The following is a 7,516-nucleotide window of genomic DNA, read 5'->3' on the forward strand; positions in this document are numbered from 1 at the left end:
CACAACAACACTGACGGTGAATTTAGCAGATTACAAAAAGTCAATTTATTTAACCAAATAGGAAACAACTGAAAATGTGAAGGTGTTGGATCCTCTGTTTCCTCCAATGTGATGGTAAAGACACAGATTATAATCAAATTATAAAACAACAGTATAATAAACCAACTGATAGGCAAGGCAAGGCAAGGCAAGTTTATTTATATAGCACTTTTCAACACAAGGCAATTCAAAGTGCTTCACAAAAAATGAAAGACATTAAGAAAATGGCCTTTAAAATCAGTAATTAAAAAGAAAAGTTAGTAAAATAAACATTAAAAGAAAAAATACGTGGATAAAAGTTACAGTGCAGTTTAAGATATGAATAGTTCAATTAAAAGCAGCGGCAAAAAGAAAAGTCTTCAGCCTGGATTTAAAAGTAGTCAGAGTTGCAGCGGACCTGCAGGTTTCTGGGAGTTTGTTCCAGATATTTGGAGCATAATAACTGAACGCTGCTTCTCCATGTTTAGTTCTGACTCTGGGGACAGAAAGCTGACCAGTCCCTGAAGACCTGAGAGATCTGGATGGTTCATAATTTAGCAGGAGGTCAGGAATGTATTTTGGGCCTAAACCATTCAAAGCTTTATAAACCAGCAGCAGTATTTTGAAATCAATTCTTTGACACACAGGAAGGCAGTGTAAAGACTTCAGAACAGGAGTGATCCACTTTCTTAGTGTTAGTGAGGACTCGAGCAGCGGTGTTCTGAATCAGCTGCAGCTTTCTAATATATTTTTTAGTGAGACCTGTGAAGACACCATTACAGTAGTCCAGTCTACTGAAGATAAACGCATGGACAAGCTTTTCCAAATCCTGGTGTGACATCAGTCTTTTAAATTAATCCCATATATATTCTTAAGGTGATAGTAAGCTGATTTAGTAACTGTTTTAATATGACTGTTGAAACTCAGGTCAGAGTCAATGACTACACCTAGATTTCTGGCTTTATCTGTTGTTTGAACATTGCAGACTGAAGCTCAGAGCTAACTTTTATACATTCTGCCTTGGCTCCAAAAACCATTACCTCAGTTTTATCTTTGTTTAATTGGAGAAAGTTCTGACACATCCAGTCATTGATTTGTTCAATGCACTTACTCAGTGTTTGAATTGAAAGAGGCAAGCACATGTTTTAAAAAATGTCTGTACACACATCCATGGTAAAAAAATAAAGTAGCAGCATTATAAAACAGTCTTTGAACACAACAGTAGTAAAGTAAAAGCCAGTAATCAAAATAATAAATTGCTACTAACTCTTAATTTAAGATGATGTATTGGTGTCAGTATGCGCTCATTACACTTGAGTACATTTTCAGTCAAATAGTTCAACAGTGATGTCTTTCTTTGGTGTCTTATTCATCCCATTGTGTCTCATATGTGGCAGCACATGGACAATACACTTTCATATCAGTACGTTACCTAACATGCGAAATAATGACCCACATGTCAAGGAAGAACTCTGCTACAAGATTTCATTAACTAAAAAAGCAGGTGGGCTAAAAATAACACCTTACCATGAATAATGTAAGCCATGTGATACATTAAGCATCACAGTTATAACAGCAAGGCTATGAGAACTCTGGAAATATATAGAATACCATATATGATCAGCAGTAAAGCTTACCTGTTACACTGCTGATGGCTTTGAATGAGAGATCCACTGGAGGGCTATACATGTTCAAGTCTGAAAAACAGCAAACTGTTCATATGAAACTATTGAATATGACATCTGAACTTCCATAAACCTGTTTACAGATTCAAATATAAACATATGGGTACAAAATTACAAAAATTGTGTTTCCTAGCAACTGTTTTCCTTATGGCACTTTAATTAAAATCTTTAAAAATAAATTGTTATCAGAACGGCAGAAATTCGGCTCAAGTTTAAAACGCTATCTAAAAAAATACCTCAAATCCTTATTGATCCTAATTACAAACATGCATTCTCCATCTCTATTCAACTCTTTAAAACGTCATTAAGCTCAAGTAAGATTTTAATACAATGACTGCAGTACTTCACTGTGTTGTTATTCACACAGTAAAATCTCTCACAGTCAAAAAGGTATCGTTTAAAAGAAAAAAGAAACACTTATCATTGGAACAAGTATGAAACTGTGGCATACATAACAATAATATTTGGTAACTTCATCATTAAACCCACAGTCAGGTTTGTCAATGATTCAGAGCCGGAACTGAGAAGTTATGTGCTTGAAAACGGTGAAGTAAACACACATTCGGGAAGGAGTATTCCTCTAAAGACCTCAAAGACATTCAAACCCAGTTACAACCTCAGGCCTTTGAGCATGTTCACCTTCCTCTGACTGCTTTAGCTTCCTCATGCGATCAAACTCAGGTGAAGATCACTGGTATGTCAACAACATCCTTAAGACTGAATGTCAATATGTCTCTATGTTGTACAGTGGAGCTAACCTCGTGGGCCCTTACCTGGTCTGTGTGCCCCTGAACTGGGCAAGCAGATTTAAGACACAAAATAACAGAACATGTGTTTGAGAGGGCAAACAGAGGACAAGTATACAAAGAGGGGCTGAAGAGGAGAGGAGTTGATGGAAAATAACATTCATCCAATGGAGTATCTCCTCACCTTTCACTCAATCAAGATGCCAGTGTGTGTGTGTTTGTGTTTGTGTAGCTTCAATAATAGCATTTGATCCTTCAATGAGATGTAGAAAGAACATGCACACGCACGCTGAGTCCGAGTCAAGGACGCAGACAAAGACGGACAGAGACACTGGCTGGAATCAGTGTGTTTGTGACTACGGGTGTCAGACTGTGTGAAGTAGGAGTGTGAGGAGGTTTTAAAGTGGGTATGCATGCTTTGTACTGTAAGCTTCTTTACAGCTATTTTCTGTAATCAAATTATGTAGGAGTTCTGTAGGGGTTCATTCAGGAGTATGTGTGTATCTTTCTCTTGGATGTCTCCTCATAGATGAAAATCAGGGTCACTTTAGTTGAATTAAATATGAAAAACAAGTCCCAGTATTCCTAAAAATTCAGGCTCATGACCAGAGCAGATGGAAGGTCTCGACTCAGCGGTGGCTCTCTCTGTGTAACTGCCATCTTCATGCCCTTGAGTAATGTGCTTATCTGACATTTACTACACCAGCAAACAGAATGACACTGAAGAAGCTCAAAGGTGTGAATGTGAACGGCAACAGTGTTTAAAAAAAACTCTTACCTTAACAGGATATTTAACTATGGAAATTGAATATGCATATCGACACTAAAGGGTGTACTGTAGGCTTTAAGATAATCAGCATATGACATTTGAAAGAGAAAAAAATACTGCTAGAGGCGAAAGATGAACAGCCACGGGCAAGATCTGCAGTCAGAAAAATGAAGGGCTACAGAGTTGGTGCCACACACACACACACACACACACACACACACACACACACACACACACACACACACACACACACACACACACACACACACACACACACACACACACACACACACACACACACACACACACACACACACACACACACACACACACACACACACACACACACACACACACACACACACTTCCATGTATTGAGTGGGTTTTAACCAGCAATGTTAAAGGTTCACGACTGTCTGTGAGACATTTGCCCCGAAATATTGTCTTTTACTGTATCTTGCAATTTGAATTGTAAATGGTGAATTGATTAAAATCCAGATAAATAAAACATGTTTTCTAACTCTTATGAACAAAATCCAGGGTTTTGCAGAAATGTCCAACGATATAATGAGAAAAAAATGCTCTTGGTTTCGGCACTGGTGGTCATAAATGTTGAGTTTGAAATGTCAGAGCAATACGGCAGCTGTCAGAAAAGTTGTGATTCTTCTAAACTTTTTTTTGGTTATGTTATTAATCACTTTAGAAGGGGTAGCCTTGGCCCTTTAGTAATAGAATTGATTTTTCTTGCATTTTTGATAATGAGTGCTTTGACCTGAGCAAACAGAGGTTTAAGACAGGCGCTACATGCATGCAATCTGCGAAAACACATCAACAAACACCTCCTTTCATTGTGTAGCTGCATTTTCTTGCAGCTACACAATAACCAAATGCATTTCTATAGAAACACAACAACACAGGCCAATCTGTGCTTCAACTGCAAACAAGTGCTGTAGTTTTCACGCTCGTCTTTTCCTCTCCAAATGTGAGACAAAATGTATTCCGTACGTTAAAAAATGTATGATATCAATTGTGTCTGTCTGCCTGTGGCGTTCCCATTCAGCTAAAACAATAAGTGATAAACAAAACCATGTCTTCCGCAGCATCCACACAGCGGCGTGCGTTGAAGCTTGTCGGTGGGCGTGTCTGAAACTCGACCAACAACCAATCACAAGAATCTCCGGCCCCGGACACACAAGCACGCCGTTTGATTGGCTAGAGCTTGTACTGGCATGTGATTTGATTGGCTGACGCTTCCGTCGAAGCTTCTAAAGTTGAACATTGCTCAACTTTTGAAGCGAAGAGACGCTCCCACAATGCAGTTCGGCTAAGCGTGACGTCACCCCATTCAAAGTGAATGGGCAGAAGCGTTGAAGCTTCAACGCACGCCACCGTGTGGACGGGTGATTTTCTAATGATCTTGTACAGACAGCACTTTAAGACAGGAGCTCTCTCACAGTTATTCTAACCAGACGATAGTATCTTTAATTTCAGCTTCATTTCATGACTTCTTCCTTTTCACTAAATTACATGTTTACCCAGTTAGAATTACAGCTACTGCTAGAAACACAATTACATCTCTTTCTGCATGGATCTCTCCCTGTGTGTTTGCTCAATGTGTATATTGGTAGGATAAATCACTTGCTTTTCGATTCAAACAACCTGACACTGAACCCTGACATTCACTGATGACATTTAAGATGTTCTGATCTCCAACTCCATCGCGACTGTGGCACTTATATTTTATAGACCTGATCGGAGGTTTGCAGAGTTGTATAATATTATTGTTCTGGGGAAACAACATGGTAAGAAATGCATTATTCTGCTATAGGGTCCAAAGTAAGATTACTACATCTAATGGTGCATTTTCCATAAGTATCCTCATGTGGCTGCATTCATTGTCCCTTCAGCCAAAGAGGTACAAACATACTCGAGCATAGCAGATTCATGACACAGACAAAATATTTTCTTTCTTTCACAGAAAATGTGAACAAATATGGAAAAGGGGAAACAGTGTCCAGCGTAAGAGGCTGCTTTTCTTATCTCTACATCCCCAGGCACATATAGTTAGCAGAGAGCTTGTTGCAGGTTAAATATCCATGATCCTTTCAATAGCATTGATATCAAGCCCTTGCCAGTTATGTTCCTGCACGTAATTAAAAAGGCTCATGCCCTCTAGGAAACTCAGTGTGGCCCGAGGGGACAAGGAAACAAACTGCAACACACAATACACACACCAAAGCCTGACCACTGCCTAAAGCCACATTTGTTGTGTTGCCCAAAGAAAGATAGAGGCAATCATTTTGACCATTACCACTAAACAAACAACCAGAAATCTCCCAGTTCTTTCCCTCATCTAGCCTCTTTTACTTCACTACATAATGATCCTTTCCATGTTTTTAATGCCATTCCTTCTCTGTCGCTTTCTTACCAATCTGTCCTTCTCGTCCAATAATAAAGATGTGTGTCCTCGTCTCTCAGGACTCGAATGGCACTAGAAATTCAATTAAATTCAATTTATTTATATAGCCCAAAATCACAATTCCTATTTTTTCTCAGAGTGCTTCACAAGTCAACAAACACAATTGGCAATGTGAAACAATGTAAAAATAACAAACGTATCTTACAAGATCAATGTGAAAATACCAATTTAAAAAGAAACATAACACAATGACACAAATACAGTTAGAGTACAATAAATACAATTTCATAAAACGAAGGGTCCATGAGGATGTATAAAAGGGGGTTTAAAAACAGTCTTAACTGTACGCTGTACTAAAAAGGAAAGTCTTTAACCTTCTCTTAAATGTGTGGACACTGTCTGCCTCCCTAACGGCCCGTCCACACAGCGGCGTGCGTTGACGCTTCACCATTCACTTTGAATGGGGTGACGTCTCTTTTCGCCGAGGAACGGGGCTTGGTAGCCGAAAAGCTCTAGCACCTGACCTTTTTTTGTGGACTCTGGGAACCACCAACAGACCTGCACTCTGGGATCTTAATGCCCTAGAGGGGCAATAGGAGATTAAAAGATCCTGTAGGTAGGATGGTCCCTGACCATTTAGCGCTTTGTATGTGAGTAAAAGTATTTTAAAATCAATCCTGGACTTAACTGGTAGCCACTGCAATGCTGCTAAAACAGGAGTGATGTGGTCCATCTTCTTTGTTCCTGTTGAAACCCGTGCTGCAGCATTTCGTATGAATTGAAGGGTCTTTAATGATGAGTTTGGAGAGCCTGATAAAAGGGAATTGCAATAATCCAGCCTGGAGGTGATAAAAGCATGGATTAGTGTTTCTGCATTGTTGTGATTTAGGGTGTGCCTGATTGTTGCAATATTCCGTAGATGGAAGTATGCAGTCCTTGAAATTTGCTTTATATGGGATTTAAAAGACAAATCCTCATCAAAAATAACACCAACATTTTTTACAGTGGTGCTGGAGGTTAAGGTAATGCCACCCAAAGAAATGTTGTTGTTGGACAGTTTGTTCCGAAGGTGCCAAATATAATGACTTCTGTTTTGTTGGAGTCTAATAATAACTAGAGAATGCAATTCCTGAAGAAATTGCTAGTGGGAATGCTTTATGCTGAAATATAATGTGTAAGAAGAAAGTGAATAATCAGGAATATTTGGATGACTGAATGGTTTCCATATGAATGAATATTAAGTTAAAAAGTAGCATGAAACTCCAAATGTATAAATAATGTTAAAGATTTAAGGCTTTGAATGTAGAATGTTATTCGTAGGAAAAGTTGAAAATGCAAAAATAACTAACTAAAAATAACAAATTTTATTTCAAAAACCAGAACATGGGGGAAATAAAAACTATAATAAAATAGGGATGTCCCGATCACCTTTTTTATGCGCCCCGATCCGATTCCGATCATTTGGATTTGACAATTTGCCGAACCGATCTTTCCCGATCTCAGATCTTTATGCAATGCATTAAGAGGAGAAAAAAAAAAAGCATTCAAGTTGTCCTTAAGGTTAGTGTTTTAATTTAAATGATATTCTATCCAACATGGAGTATAGCTTTCTTTTTTCATAGCACCCATGTTGGATCAGTTCAGTTGTGCAGAATTGGGACAAAAAAAATAAAGCTATCAAATACTCGTAGCTACAGCTACAATCTAGCACTGCGCCCTGCCCACCTGTGCCAGAATTTGCGAAAAATAAGCAACCAAGGCTATGAACAACAAGCCGCCCAAAAGAAGCAACAACATAGCAGAGTTGTCCGTAATGTTGAAACCCAAACTAAGGGCCTCAAGCGACTGACTTTAAGAAGTTGACAGACGGTCATGTTTA

General features: G+C 38.7%; 1 long non-coding RNA gene across 1 annotated transcript in view; it reads right to left on the reverse strand.

The window, feature by feature from the left end:
• LOC104953569 (uncharacterized) overlaps positions 1-7,516 on the reverse strand; it is a 20,545-nt gene that overhangs the window by 12,379 nt on the left and 650 nt on the right. The window contains exon 2 of the long non-coding RNA XR_799238.1: positions 4,944-4,950. This is a non-coding gene — a long non-coding RNA (uncharacterized lncRNA). The remainder of the gene's footprint in view (positions 1-4,943; positions 4,951-7,516) is intronic.

The sequence above is a fragment of the Notothenia coriiceps genome, unplaced genomic scaffold, assembly GCF_000735185.1.
Source record: "Notothenia coriiceps isolate Sejong01 unplaced genomic scaffold, NC01 NC01_scaffold00022018, whole genome shotgun sequence".
Taxonomy (NCBI): domain Eukaryota; kingdom Metazoa; phylum Chordata; class Actinopteri; order Perciformes; family Nototheniidae; genus Notothenia; species Notothenia coriiceps.